The 15,922-nt window shown below is 41.3% G+C and overlaps 1 non-coding gene across 1 annotated transcript; it reads right to left on the bottom strand.

Annotated features, from left to right (window-relative positions):
* Positions 1 to 3,743: 3,743 nt before the first annotated feature.
* Positions 3,744 to 3,846, bottom strand: LOC118154910 (U6 spliceosomal RNA). The gene has a single exon (XR_004745164.1). It is a non-coding gene; the product is annotated as a U6 spliceosomal RNA (small nuclear RNA).
* Between the last annotated feature and the right edge of the window lie 12,076 nt (positions 3,847 to 15,922).

The raw sequence follows: 15,922 nt of genomic DNA, 5'->3' as shown, positions 1-15,922 counted from the left end.
AAAATACGAAATAAGCCTGGCATGGTGGTGCATGCCTGTAATCCCAGCTAGTTGGGAGGCTGAGACTTGGGAGTCAGAGTTTGCAGTGAGCTGCCGAGATTGTGTCATTGCACTCTAGCCTGGGCAACAAGAGGGAAACTCCATCTCAAAAAAAGAAAAAAAAAAAAAAGAACAGTTCAGATATTCTCCCAGAACACTCAGAAGATGAATGTGGTAATTAAACATGGAGATTAGAAAGCAGAAACTCAGGCCGGGCGTGGTGGCTCAAATATGTAGGATGGGTCTATAAAAGACATCATATTGCCGTAAATAAAAAGAACGGTAACCAAAAGACACACTCTGATATACAAAGTCTTAGAAAATATCTCTCTCTTCCTAGGAAATTGCTGGGATACATACATAACCCAGTCATATTTCCTGGAAATATTATCAAAGAAAGGAACCCATATTAAGATTTTCTTGGCCGGGCGTGGTGGCTCAAGCCTGTAATCCCAGCACTTTGGGAGGCTGAGGCACGTGGATCATGAGGTCAAGAGATCGAGACCATCCTGGTCAACATGGTGAAACCCCATCTCTACTAAAAATACAAAAATTAGCTGGGCATGGTGGCGCAAGCCTGTAGTCCCAGCTTCTATAGACCCAGCTACTCAGGAGGCTGAGGCAAGAGAATTGCTTGAACCCAGGAGGCAGAGGTTGTGGTGAGCCGAGATCGCGCCATTGCACTCCAGCCTGGGTAACAAGAGCGAAACTCAGTCTCAAAAAAAAAAAAAAAAAAAGATTTTCTCATTAGACATATCATGAAATAAAGACTAAATAATAAATATAATGGTGATAACAAAATGTAATGGAAAAGTCAAGAATGAAATTTGAGGGTAAGATACATAATGTAAAAAATCATAGGAAATAGCAATTTGGTTTATAAATTCAAGTGAAATTAACAATGGCCAGCTGGAATGGGCAGGAAGCTTATTAGATGCAGAATTTACTTCAGTCTTGGCTTTGATGACTGAAAAAATGAATTTTCAAGCATACTTTTTGAAAAGAAGAGAAAGGCACCTGGGCACAGAGGCTCATGCCTGTAATTCTAGGTGTTTGGGAGGCTGATGTGGGAGGATCACTTGAGGCTCAGTTTGAAACAAACCTGGGCAACACAGTGAGACTCTGTCTCTACAAACAAATTTAAAAGGCTGGGCATGGTGGCATATGCTCATAGTCTCAGCTACTGGGTTGGGGCAGTGATGGGGAGGATCACTTGTGTGCAAGAGTTTCAAGGCTGTAGTTTGCCACCATGATTGTGTCACTGCACTCCAGCCTCGGTGGCAGAGTGAGACCCTGTCTCCAAAAAACTAAAAAATAAAAATAAAAGCATAGGAAGGCAATGATTTGCTGGGCATGGTGGCTCATACCTATAATCCCAGCACTTTGGGAAGCTGAGGTGGGCAGATCTCTTGAGGTCAGGAGTTGGAGACCAACCTGGCCAACGTGGTGAAACGTGTCTCTACCAAAGACACAAAAGTTAGCTGGGTATGGTGGCGTGCATCTGTAATCCCAGCTACTCAGGTGGCTGACAGAGGAGAACGGCTTGAACCCGGGAGGCAAAGGTTGCCGTGAGCTGAGATCATGCCACTTCACTCCAGCGTGGGAGACAGAGGGGATACGTGGTCTCAAAAAAAAAAAAAAAAAAAGGCAATGATTTAAAACAGATATATTTTCCAAATAACTGTAAGAGAGAAACACAAATTACTAACAATCCATATGCAACCCAAAAGAAAACAAAGGAAACACTAAGACTGAAATAAAATGGCATAAATTACATAAATGTAATTTATGACAAGAAAAATTATTTAAGAGGTTACACCTATGGTATGTTTAATAAAAAGGAAAAAGAGGCAAAACCTTGTCGATTGCGTTTATAATATGAAATCCATTTATTATCTGCTATTTATAAATAATCATGCCAAAGAAATTACACCAAAAGGTTTAGACTAAAAATCACATAATGTAGTGGTGGAACCTCAAAGCCTGGTCTTGGATTATCCCAATGCAGTCTTCTCTACATACTACAGTGCTGTGTTTTTTTTTTTTTTTATAAACCAGCTGATTAATAATTCAAGTAGCATAGTGAGGGTGGACACTACAGACTGCATAAGCATCCCAGCATCATCTGTTCTACATATTACTATTCCAAATGGCATGCTGCTGTGTTTGTGAATCCAGCCTCCCACGGTGGATATGTCACCACTGACCTGTAAAAATTGGAATGACACATCTTCACTGGAGGCAGGCCTTGGCCATCCTCCACAGCAGACTATTAACTAACAAAATAAGCAGTACTATTTATTTATTTATTTATTACAATGCTGTTAAAAAAAAAAAAAAGGCCTCTGATGAAATCCTGGTGACTTCTCTCTTCTTACAGATCCAGGAAGTGTAGACAGCTGTTGAGCCCTGTTTCCAAATCCCCAGCTGAAGGTGTGCTGACATGCCTTCTGTCCATGCAGCCCTATCCAAGGCTCAGCTATTCGTGATCACCCCCAAATGTTACCCTGATTCTATTATCAATTTGTAATAAAACTCACCTGTGTGAGTTGCCAATTAATTTTTTGTTTCTCACACATCTTCCATGCCATCATCAAATTGTTTACTGTTCATATTGAAAGTGACACACAGCCAAGAGAGCATATGCTATGTTCAAGTAAGGAATGCTATGTAAGCCAAGCATGGTGGCTCATGCCTTTACTCCCAGCACTTTGGGAGGCCAAGGCAGATGGATCAATTGAGGTCAGGAGTTGAAGACCAGCCTGGCCAATAGGGTGAAACCCCATCTCTACTAAAAATACAAAAAGCCAGATGTGGTGGTGTTATCCCAGCCACTTGGGAAGCTGAGGTGGGAGAATTGCTTGTACCCAGGAGGTGGAGGTTGCAGTGAGCCAGTATTGCACCACTGCACTCCAGTATGGGTGACAGAACAAGACACCATCTCAAAAAAAAAAAAAAAAAAAAAAGAAGAAGAAAGAAAGAAGAAAGAGTGCTGTGTAATACAACAATGATGTACTTGTCAGTAGTCTAGTGAGTCAGGGGAACCCTTTCTCTTTATTGTGGAAAAAAACTGCACAGTCAGAAAAAAAAATTAAAAGATGATTTTCAGGAAAATTGAGTTAAAAATCCAATTCTGTTTTACACAAGTAGGGTATACTATCTACTTTTGTGTTTTACAGAAAAACAAATACCCAGTGATTTGGAGATGGAAAATACATGCTCCTTAACAAATAAAAGAAGCTTAGCTGTGGGGAAACCTGCCCTTCCTCAAAATTTATTGAATAGCTTAAAAAGATTTCATCGGCAATTATAAATGCGCTTCTGAGGTGCTTACTTCATGGGCCTCAGAGGGAGTAATGGGCAATGAGAGGCTCAAGACACTTAAAAAACACATGGACATTCTGATTGCCACCCTTAGAAAGTGCTTTTTTTTTTGAGACCGAGTTTCACTCGTTACCCAGGCTGGAGTGCAATGGCGCAATCTCGGCTCACCGCAACCTCCGCCTCCTGGGTTCAGGCAATTCTCCTGCCTCAGCCTCCTGAGTAGCTGGGATTACAGGCACGCACCACCATGCCCAGCTAATTTTTGTATTTTTAGTAGAGATGGGGTTTCACCTTGTTGACCAGGATGGTCTCGATCTCTTGACCTTGTGATCCACCTGCCTCAGCCTCCCAAAGTGGAAAGTGCTTTTTTTCTTAAGTTAAAAAATACAAAATATTTCATAAATTTATGTGTCATCCTAGAGCAGGGGCCAGGCTAATCTTTGTATCATTCCAATTTTAGTATATGTGCTGCATAGAAAGTACTTTTGCAAGCATAGAAAGTACTTTTCAGGTAAAAACATGCTTCAGCTCTACTTCCTTCAGTGATTAGGTAGGTTCTAGAAAACAGCAAACACCTGAGCCATTCCCACTGGAAAGAAAATCACAGGCAGATCTCATTCCATATGTCAGTGCTTCTAAATATCAGAGCACTTCTGGCACAGTGGTGTGTGCCTGTAATCTCAGCTACTTGGGAGGCTGAGGCAGAAGGTCCTTTGAGCCCAGATTGGCCTGGGCAACATAGTGAGATCCCAATAAAAAAAAAAAAGTATGTGAAGCAAATTTAAAATAAGTATCAGAGAAGTATACTTTGAAAACAAAGCAAAAACCGTGAAAAGGGAAAACACAAGTAATCCAGGGTGTGCACAAACATGTATTGTACGCAATGCAGTGGCTAACTGGACTGCAGTTTATTCCAGCCTCTTGGTAAGATTCGGGATCACTGTTTGCTTTTCATTTACCTTAAAAAATATACAAGCCAGCTTTGCAATTCAGAGGAGATACATGATGTTTACTGCAAAGGCTTTGATGTGAGTTCAGCTCTACCATCTTTAAAATAACCAGAAAAACTCAGAAATGGTTTGCCAGTCTGATCCATGATCCTATGGTTAGAAAAGGCATTTTATCCACCATAATTTTCAAATGTGCATTTTGATAAAGCAAGACAATTTTTATGCTGTCATAAATGACGTGATTGTAAAGTTTAATATTTAGGTCAAGTTTCCAAACATCTGGGCGGTCCACGTCTACCAAGCGCAGCCCTGGTGGGTTGTGTTAAGGAAGACGTGGGAGGAACAGCAGCAAGTCCAGTTGGTGCCCAGGGAGATGCTGTGGATGTCTGGAATGTCGCCTTTGGCAATCATGTTAAAACTATTTCTGACTTGAATGGTATTGTTTCCAGGCTGTTATTTAAAAGGTGCAACCCAAAATGCCAGTATCATTTGTATGCAGAAAATACAAATAAACTGAAAACCATCACCTTGGGTTCTACCTCTTCCACTCCCGTGAACACTTGGGTCCAACTAAAATTTCTCTCTCAAACATCTTCAATTACTTCCTAAGGTCGAATCATCCAGCGGTTTCATACATACTAAACCCCACACACATTTTCCTTCTCAAAGCTCTGTACAATCTTTCCTAGTTTCCTCATAGTATTTTCTGTTCTCCTGCCTCAAATTTCTCTCACTTTCCTTCTTCTATCTAGTCCTCCCCCCCCACCCTCACCTTTTCTCTCTCCACTCTCAGGGCAAACATACTTTCTTGGATGCTTTTCATAATACCTGTATACAAATGACTCATATTCCGCTCCGTTCTTCTGATTTTCAACAGAGGATTTCTAACTCTCTGGACGCCGTGCTGTGCTGAGAACGGTGAGAACGGAACTTTTCTTCCTCCTAGGGCTTCCAACTTCCTTACTTCAGTCAACAGAGCCGCATCTCAGCATGCCAGTGAAATGGGGGCTGTTTGTTTCAGGTTGACCCTGTTCCTCCTTTTAAAAATTGTGTGTTTATTTTGTCCAGTTATACTTGCACACATTATTTAAAGACTCAGTCTTTCAGTTCCAAAAACTTTTCTTGAATTTCTTTCATAATTTCTCTTTTCCAGTCCTTTTCTCTCTTTCTGATACTTCTATTATTCAATTATTGGAACTTGGTGACTGGTTCTCACACTGTATTGTCTCTCTCTATTTTCTGATTTGTCATGTTGCCATAAGATCTAGATTTCCTCAACTGATTTTTACTACATTTCTATTGAGTTTTTCATTTTTGCTATCATATTATTAATTTATAAAAGGCATTTTTCCCCCACTGCATATTTTTCTTTTTCGAGACAGGGTCTTGCTCTGTCATCCAGGCTGGAGTTCACTGTAACCTTGAACTCCTGGGTTCAAACCATCCCTCTGCCAAGCCTCTCAAGTAGCAGGAACTACTATACCCAGCTATTTAAAACTTTTTATTTTTATTTTTACAGAGATGGAGTCTCGCGATGTTGCCCGGGTCTCAAGTGATCTTCTTGCCTTGGCCTCCCAAGTGCTGAAATTACAGGTGTGAGCCCCTCACTGAGTATTTTTATGCAGTATCCTTTATAATCTCTTTGAGGGTATTGCTAAATTAACTCCCTCTTTGTTTAATCTGTTTCATGTTTGTTTTGATCTCTGCCTTTTGGGTTAGAGGCTTTCTCCTAATTCCTGATGTTCCTTGGCTATTCACTCATATGTAAGAGTGAGGCACGTTAAGTGCCAATTAGCTCTATGTACATGGAGATGTTTACCACTGTGGGCTTCATAGTAGGGTGATTTGGCTGAGTAACTTCTTTGGGGAACCCCGTTATCAGTGTCTTTAGATCTTTCTTCTCGGGTTTGTTAGATTCCCCAGAAAAGTCTCTTTTAGCCTCTTACCTAGAGTTAGCTGGCAGTAGTGTTGGGGAGAATGGTGGTTATATTTAGTATGCAAATGTTTAATTAATCCTATTTTCAGTGTGGTATTCCTATCTCCAGCTATGTCTGGTGTTCCCCAGTCCAAAGACCCTCTGTTTCACTCTCTCTAGGAATAAACCTCTAATCTGCTAGGTGGCGCGGGAGAGAACAGTGGCTAACTACTTGGAATGAGACAGAGGATCTAGAAGTAATTGTTTCCAGAATAGCCTTTCCACACACCACCTTGTGGCACAGTGTAGTACTCAAGAATACAAGCTCCTGAGCCACCAGAGGAATCTATCTCATAAGTCAGGCTTTCTCAGTTTTCCCCATTCCAGATAGGGATTTAATGTTCCTGAGTCGGCTAAGTCAATTTGAACCCACCATTGCAAAATTGTAACTGAGACAGTGAAAGAGATCTGACCTAGCCAGCTCCATCTTGCTTCTAACCTCCAAGCTGTCCTTGTTCTTCCCAGGGTGTAGGGTGAACTAACTTTAAGAGGAACTTATAGTTTAAAACAAATATAATAGGCAAATCCCCTTCTTGCCTGGGGATTAGATTGCCCTTGCAGGACTAACAAGTCACAAGATTAGAAATTATGGTTTAGGAGTCAGGCAGCTGGAGGCTGCAAGATTCTGACCCTCCCTAAACTGCTCCTATGTCAGCAATTGAGATATTTTGCAGACCCTGAAGTTGATGGATCAGCTGGCACCACCCAGATCAATAAACTGGCTCATCTGATCTTATGTTCCCCACCCAGGAACTGACTCAGCACAAGAAGACAGCTTCAATTCCCTGATTTCATCTCTGACTCAACCAATCAGCACTCGACTCACATTCCCCCACCCACCAAATTATCCTTAAAAACTGTCATCCTTGAATGCTCAGAAAGACCTATTTGAGTAATAATAAAACTCTAATCTCTCCCACAACTGGCTCTGCATGAATTACCCTTTCCCTACTGAAATTCCCGTCTTGATAAATTGGCTCTGTCTAGGCAGCAGACAAGGTGAACCCACTTGGTGGATACAGGTTTTCAACCTACGTATCTTTGAGTTTCCAAAATTATTTTCTCCTTGTGTGTCTTGTTGCTTGTGATTTGACCTCTTTATTGTTGTTAGTGGGTCTGAAGGCAGAGAAACTGATGTGAGCATTCAGCCAGGCCAGGATCCCATTCCCATTGCCCTTGCCTTCAGTGGGATTTCTGCAATAGACTCTTCCCAATCTTTGTGCTTCTCCATGTAACCATTATATTGTCACTAAAGTCACTTTCTTCAAACACAAAACCAGCTATTTACTAAAAAATTTCATCAGCTCTCCACTGCCTACAGAAAAGTCAACACTCCTTAGCACCCTAGGTCTTGGATGACCTGATTCCAATATAATTTTATAGTGTGACTTACACCACCCACCACACACATCCAAAGCTGCAACAATTTTAGTTTTAATAGTGTACGTTCATGATCTTCTGTCTTGAAGGCAGGGAATAAATTATGAAGGCAGTCTGAGAAGAGGTTGGAACCCAGCTACCTGAATCCATTACCTCAGCTCTGCCAGTACTGGCTGGGTGATCCTGGGCAAGCTACTTAATCTCCATGTCTGCAAAACAGGAATCATAATGGGACCCACCTTCTAACAGTGTTACAAGGATTAGAAAAGCACTTAAAACAGTAGCTGGCAAGCAGGAAGTGCAAGAAGGTAAAGATAATGATTATAATTCTGTCTCCTTCAGATTATCAAATCCCTGGAGAAGGATCACTTCTCATTTATTCAACATTTGTGCTGTGCCTATGATGTGATGGAAAGACTGTTGACTTACGGTTCAAATATAATGTGACAAATGCTACAAAAGAGGAAAGACCAGAGTGCGGAGAATAGAGCACGCAAGATTAAATGGTGCAGAACAGATGAGGGAAGGCTTCACAGATCTAACACTGAAGGTGAGGCGTGAAGAATGAATATGTGAGGGCCGAGAGTTGTGCAAGGAACAGTGGATGGGGAGAAACCCAGTCTGGAGAAGCAGATTAGGGCCAGTTGCACAAGGCCCTGCATAACCTGTTTAGCATACGCTTTAATGTTTGACCAGTGTTTGTCAATCTCACTGTGCTAGCATCCTGGGCGTGTCAGAGAGTTATGAGGAGTCAAAGTATTTTGTTACTAATAATAGCTAAAATGTGGGTACTTGATATTTTAAAAATAAACTAGTACACACTCCCAAATGATGTTGAACAAAAGAATACATAATCTAAGACTCCATTTATACAAAAGAAAGACGAAACCAGGCAAAGATCATCTCTGTTGTCTCAGTTCAGGATACAGGTACCTTTGGAGGGAATTCAAGGGGGAGTTCTGGGTGCCTCATGCTATTTCTTGATCTAGGGACTGGCTCCACAGATGTGCTGTTTCTGAAAATTTATCATGCTGTATACTTACAGTGCACTTTTCTGTATCTTTTTCACTTTAAAACAAGTAAGTTAGGTGCATGGCACCGTGTGCTCACCTGTACTTCCATATGCTTTTGTATTGAAGGGGCGAGGTTACAGACTGCTCTTGTGTTATATACTGGGAACTCGCTGTGCAGACATACATCAATGGTTTTGTGTTCCTTTATGACCTAACTCAGAATAGCTCTTAGATGCTCAGAAAGGCCAAGGATAGTGATCACACAGCCAAGGGTCACCTTTAGCAAGAGCAGGGCTTAGTGAGTGTGTGATGAATTGACTTACACTCAAGTTAGTTATACGTGTAGTGATTCTGAAATACCAACTTAGCATACCTCTATGATGGCTTTTTCTTCATTTTACATGTAATGAGGGCCTGACAGTTCCTTGCTAACCTTATAGAGAAACACAGGTCAAAACCACATCTGCATAGGCATGAGTTATAATGCAGTCAACATTTATGTACCCTTAGGAACAATAGTCAACTTTTTTTTCTTTTCCTAGTTATTTCCATTAAAAAACAATTAGCCATGTGTCACTTGACAGGGACATGTTCTGAGAAATGAGTTGCAAGGCAATTTCATTGTCTTGTGATGTCATGTATGTCACAGAGTATACTCAACAAACCTAGCTGGCATAGCCTACTACACACCTAGGCTGTATTGCCCCTAGGCTACGAACCTGGACACAGCATGTTATACTGAACACTGCAGGCAACTGTAACAAATAAGAAGTACGGGTGTATCTAAGCATAGGACAGTTACAGTAAAAATGGCATGATAGTCTTACAGGACCACGGTAGTATGTGGTCTGTCATTGACTGAAATATCCTAATGCAGTGCTGGATGTATCCAGCTAAAAATAGTACAAAAAGATGAGAATTTGTCTAAGGCAGCCACTACTGCGACTTCCTTATATAGTCTTACATACATATTTTATACATGCACAAAAACATATGCAAGTATGCGAATGTGTATTACTCCTGCCCTGATTCTTTTCCTAAACAATTGCAAGCCCCATGTATTTACTTGTTTTTCACTGGAGATGTTTTACATCCACAAACATGTATAAAACCCATTATTTGCACAGACAAATGGTATTCCACTGGATATACAAATTCTGACTTACTTAACAGGTATTTCTAGTGAAGCGCTAAATAAAACCTTAAAAATGTTTTTTACAAACAATGTGGCATCTTTGGATGCACATTCCTTGACACACTTTTTAAATTATGAAACTCAATGCACATCCTTACCAACATCATGTTAAATGCAAACCTTTTGACCTTTGCATTTCTATGTGGCTAACACTGGCACTTCACTGTTATTTTAATCAGCAACCTTCTATTTAGCACCACTGACTTTTCCATTTCTACCTGAATAAGTACTAAACTGTTTTGATTACCATAGCCTTAATATATACCTCAATGTCTGATAGGTTTAGTCTTTGTTCTGTTTCTCTGCAAAGGGATCATCTAAAAAAAAGAAATTTACAGGCAATATTGTAGACTGCTTTAATGCCAGACTTAGCAGCACAATACACTTATTGCTTCTATTACACAAACCCAATAAACATATTAAAATTGAATTTACTGCTTCCCCTCAAGAATATAGAACATTATTATTAATGTCACAATTTTTTTTCATTTTTAAAAATTATGCTTTAAGTTCTGGGGTACACATGCAGAACATGCAGGTTTGTTACATAGGTATACACATGCCATGGTGGTTTCCTGCACCCATCAACCCGTCATCTACATTAGGTATTTCTCCTAATGCTATCCCTCCCCTAAACCACACCCGCCGACAGGCCCTGGTGTGTGATGCTCCCCTCCCCATGTCGATGTGTTCTCATTGTTCAGCTCCCACTTATGAGTGAGAACACGTGGTTTTTGGTTTTCTGTTCCTGTGTTAGTTTGCTGAGAATGATGGTTTCCAGCTTCATCCATGATCTTGCAAAGCACATGAACTCATCCTTTTTTATGGTTGCCCAGTATTCTATGGTGTATATGTGCCACATTTTCTTTATCCAGTCTATCATTGATGGGCATTTGGGTTGGTTCCAAGTCTTTGCTATTGAGAACAGTGCTGCTAAACATACGTGTGCATGTGTCTTTATAGCAGAATGATTTATAATCCTTTGGGTATATACCCAGTAATGGATCAAATGTTATTTTTAGTTCTAGATCCTTGAGGAATCACTGCACTGTCTTCCACGATGGTTGAACTAATTTATACTCCCTCCAACAGTGTAAAAGCGTTCCTATTTCTCCACAGCCTCTCCAGCACCTGTTGTCTCCTGACTTATTAATGATCGCCATTCTACCTGGTGTGTGCTGGTATCTCACTGTGGTTTTAATTTGCATCTCTCTAATGACCAGTGATGATGAGTTTTCTTTTCATGTTTGTTGGCTGCATAAATATCTTCTTTTGAGACGCATCTGTTCATATCCTTCACCCATTTTTTTGGTGGGGTTGTTGATTCTGGACATTAGCCCTTTGTTGGATGGGATAAATTGCAAAATTCTTCTCCCATTCTCTAGGTTGCTTGTTCCCTCAGATGCTAGTTTCTTTTGCTGTGCAGAAGCTCTTTAGTTTAATTAGATCCCATTTGTCTATTTTGGCTTTTGTTGCCTTTGCTTTTGGTGAATGGTATGTCCTGAATGGTATTGTCCTGCTATTCTTCCAGGGTTTTTGTTTTTTTTTTTTTATCATTTTGGGTTTTACATTTAAATCTTTAATCCATCTTGAGTTAATTTCTGTATAAGGTATAAGGAAGGGGTCAGTTTCAGTTTTCTGCACAGGGCAGGCCATTTTCTCAGCACCATTTATTAAATAGGGAACCTTTCCTCATTGCTTGCCTTTGTCAGGTATGTCAAAGATCAGATGGTTGCAACTCAGCCTTCTTAATATTTCTTTTTTTTTTGAGACGGAGTTTCGCTCTTGTTACCCAGGCTGGAGTGCAATGGCGCATTCTCGGCTCACCGCAACCTCCGCCTCCTGGGTTCAGGCAATTCTCCTGCCTCAGCCTCCTGAGTAGCTGGGATTACAGGCACGCGCCACCATGCCCAGCTAATTTTTTGTATTTTTAGTAGAGTCGGGGTTTCACCATGTTGACCAGGATGGTCTCGATCTCTTGACCTCGTGATCCACCCACCTCGGCCTCCCAAAGTGCTGGGATTACAGGCGTGAGCCACTGCGCCCAGCGCTTATTTCTCTCTCTTTTCTTCTTTATTAGTGTGGCTAGTGGTCTATTTTGTTGATCTTAAAAATAAACAGCTGCTAAATTCATTGATTTTTTTTGAAAAGTTTTTTATGTCTCTATCTCCTTCAGTTCTGCTCTGATCTTAGTTGTATCCTGTCTTCTGCTAGCTTTTGAATTTGTTTGCTCTTGCTTCTATAGTTCTTTTAATTGTGATGTTAGGGTGTTGATTTTAGACTTTTCCTGCTTTTTCTTGTGGACATTTAATGCTATAAATTTCTCTCTACAAACTGCTTTAAATGTGTCCCAGGGATTCTTGTATGTTGTATCTTTGTTCTCATTGGTTTCAAAGAGCATCTTTATTTCTGCCTTAATTTCATTATTTACCCAGTAGTCATTCAGGAGTAGGTTGTTCAGTTTCTATGTAGTTGTGCGGTCTTGAATTTCTTAATCCTGAGTTCTAATTTGATTGCACTGCTGTCTGCAAGACTGCTTGTTATAATTCCCATTCTTCTGCATTTGCTGAGGAGTGTTTTACTTCCAATTATGTGGTCAATTTTAGAGTGTGATGTGTTCCTGAGAAGAATGTATATTCTGTTGATTTGGGTGAAGAGTTCTGTAGATATCTATCTGTCTGCTGGGTCCAGGGCTGAGTTCAAGTCCTGGGTATCCTTGTTAATTTTCTGTCTCCTTGATCTAATATTGACAGTAGGGTGTTAAAGTCTCCCACTATTATTGTGTGGGAATCTGAGTCTCTTTGTATGTCTCTAAGAACTTGCTTTGTGAATCTGGGTGCTCCTGTATTGGGTGCATATATATTTAGGATACTTAGCTGTTGTTGCATTGATCCCTTTACCATTATGTAATGTCCTTCTTTGTCTTTTTTTGGTCTTTGTTGGTTTAAGTCTGTTTTATCAGAGACTAGGATTGCAACCTCTGCTATTTATTTATTTATTTATTTACTTATGTTTTTATTTCCATTTGCTTGGTAAATATTCCTCCATCCCTTTATTTTGAGTCTATGTGTGTCTTTGCACGAGATAGGTCTCCTGAATACAGCACATCAATGGGTTTTGACTCTATCCAATTTGTCAGTCTGTGTCTTTTAATTGGGGCATTTAGCCCATTTACATTTAAGCTTAATATTGTTATGTGTGAATCTGATCATGACATTATGATGTTAGCTGATTATTTTGCCTGTTAGTTGATGCAGTGTCTTCATAGCATCGATGGTCTTTATAATTTGGTATGCTTTTGCAGTGGCTGGTACTGTTTGTTCCTTTCAATGTTTAGTGCTTCCCTCAGGAGCTCTTGTAAGGCAGGCCTGGTGGTGACAAAAATCTCTCAGCATTTGTTTGTCTGTAAAGGATTTTATTTCTCCTTTGCTTTGTGAAGCTTAGTTTTGCTGGATATGAAATTCTAGGTTGAAAATTCTTTTTTTAAGAGGGTTGAATATTGGCCCCTACTCTCTTCTGGCCTGTAGGGTTTCTGCTGAGACACCCAGTGTTAGTCTGATGGACTTCCCTTTGTGGGTAACCCAACCTCTCTCTCTGGTTGCCCTTAACATTTTTTCCTTCATTTCAACCTTAGTGAATCTGACAATTATGTGTCTTGGGGTTGGTCTTCTCGAGGAGTCTCTTTGTGGTGTTCTCTGTATTTCCTGAATTTGAATGGTGGCCTGTCTTGCTAGGTTGGGGCAGTTCTCATGGATAATATCCTGAAGAGTGTTTTCCACCTTGGTTTCTTTCTGTCACTTTCAGGTACATCAATCAAACATAGATTTGGTCTTTTCACATAGTCCCATATTTCTTGGAGGATTTGTTCATCCTTTTCATCCTTTTTTTTCTCTCATCATGTCTTCATGTTTTATTTCATCAAGTTGATCTTCAATCTCTGATATCCTTTCTTCCACTTGATTGATTCAGCTATTGATACTTGTGTATACTTCACAAAGTTCTCGTGCTGTGTTTTTCAGCTCCATCAGGTCATTTATGTTCTTCTCTAAACTTGTTATTCTAGTTAGCAATTCCTCTAAACTTCATTCAAGGTTCTTAGCTTCCTTGCATTGGGTTAGAACATGCTTCATTAGCTCAGAGGAATTTGCTATTGCCCACCTTCTGAAGCTTACTTGTGTCAATTCATCAAGCTCATTCTCCATCCAGTTTTGTGCCCTTGCTGGCAAGAAGTTGTGATCCTTTGGAGAAGAAGCGTTGTGGTTTTTGGAATTTTCAGCCTTTTTTTGTGCTGGTTTTTCCTCATCTTCATGGATTTATCTATCTTTGGTCTTTGACGCTGGTGACCTTCAGATGGGGTTTTTGTGCGGATGTCTTTTTTTTGATGTTGATGCTCTTCCTGTTTGTTACTTTCCTTCTAACAGTCGTGCCCCTCTGCCACAGGTCTGCTGGAGTTTGCTGGAGGTCCACTCCAGACCCTGTTTGCTTGGTTATCACCAGCAGAGGTTGCAGAACAGCAATGATTGCTACCAGTTCCTTCCTCTGGAAGCTGTGTCCCAGAGGAGCACCCACCAGATGTTAGTCAGACCTCTCCTGTATGAGGTGTCTGTTGATTCCTCCTGGGAGGTGTTTCCCAGTCAGAAGCCACAGGGATCAGGGACCCACTTGAGGAGGCAGTCTGTCCTTTAGCAAAGCTCGGGCACTGTGCTGGGAGATGTGCTGCTCTCTTCATAGCTGGCAGGAAGGAACGTTTAAGTCTGCTGAAGCTGCACCCACAGCTGCCCCTTACCACAGGTACTCTGTCCCAGAGAGATGGGAGTTTTATCTATAAGCCCCTGTCTGGGGGTGCTGCGTTTCTTTCAGAGATATCCAGCCCAGAGAGAAGGACTCTAGAGAGGGAGTTTGTCTGCAGAAGGCTTTCTGAGCTGCAGTAGGCTCCACCTAGTTCAAACTTCCAGGCAGTTTTGTTTACACTGTGAGGGTAAAACTGCCTATTCAATCCTCAGCCATGGCAGATGCTCCTCCCCCAACCAAGCTCGAGCATCCCAGATGGACCTCAGACTGCTGTGCTGGCAGTGAGAATTTCAAGCCAGTGGATCTTAGCTTGCTGGGCTGTCGGGGTGGGACCCATTGAGGAAGACCACTTGGCTTCCTGGCTTCATCCCCCTTTCCAGGGGATTGAACAGTTCTGTCTTGCTAGCGTTCCAAGTGCCACTGGGGTATCAAAAAAAAAGAAAGAAAGAAAGAAAGAAAAAAGCTCCTGCTACTAGTTGAGTGTCTGCCAAAATGGCCACCCAGTTTTATGCCTGAAACCCAGGGCCCTGGTGGCATAGGCACCTGGGAATCTGCTGGCCTGCCAGTTGTGAAGACCATGGGGGGAAAGCGCAGTATCCGGGCCAGAATGCACTGTTCTTGCTGGTACAGTCTCTCATGCCTTCCCTTGGCTGGGAGAAGAAGCTCCCCAACCCCTTGTGCTTCCCCAGTGAGGCAATGCCCCACCCTACTTTGGATCGCCCTCTGGGCTGCACCCACTGTCTGACCAGTCCAAATGAGATGAACTGGGCCCCCCAGTTGGAAATGCAGAAATCACCCACCTTCTGTGTCAATCTCACTGGGAGCTGCAGACAGGAGATGCTTCTATTTGGCCATCTTGCCAGTAGTCCATGTCACAATTTTAAATAGGGAAATTATGTAGTAACTAAAATTTTTTAGAAAGAATCATATTGATACAGTATAAACACTTCTCAAAGAAACTCCTAAGGTTTTACATTTTTAATATATCCTTTCTGGGTAAATACCCCGGAGGAAAATAGTAACTATATTTGTTTTGTGTTCCTCCTGGATTCTAGTCCACCAAGAACACATGAAAGTGGCCTTTTCTGGAATTAGGGTCTTTGCAGCTGTAATCAGGTTGAGATCATACTGGATGAGGGTGGGTCCTAATCCAATGACCAATGTCCTTGTAGGAGGGAAACTGGACACAGGCAAATGCCGTATGAGGCAGGAACTGGAGTGACACTGATACAAGACAAGAGACATCAGGGATGGC

Source organism: Callithrix jacchus, chromosome 6 (genome assembly GCF_049354715.1).
Source record: "Callithrix jacchus isolate 240 chromosome 6, calJac240_pri, whole genome shotgun sequence".
Classification (NCBI taxonomy): Eukaryota; Metazoa; Chordata; class Mammalia; order Primates; family Cebidae; genus Callithrix; species Callithrix jacchus.
The sequence above is the reverse complement of the archived record's forward strand: the minus strand, read 5'-3'. Positions and strand labels throughout refer to the sequence as shown.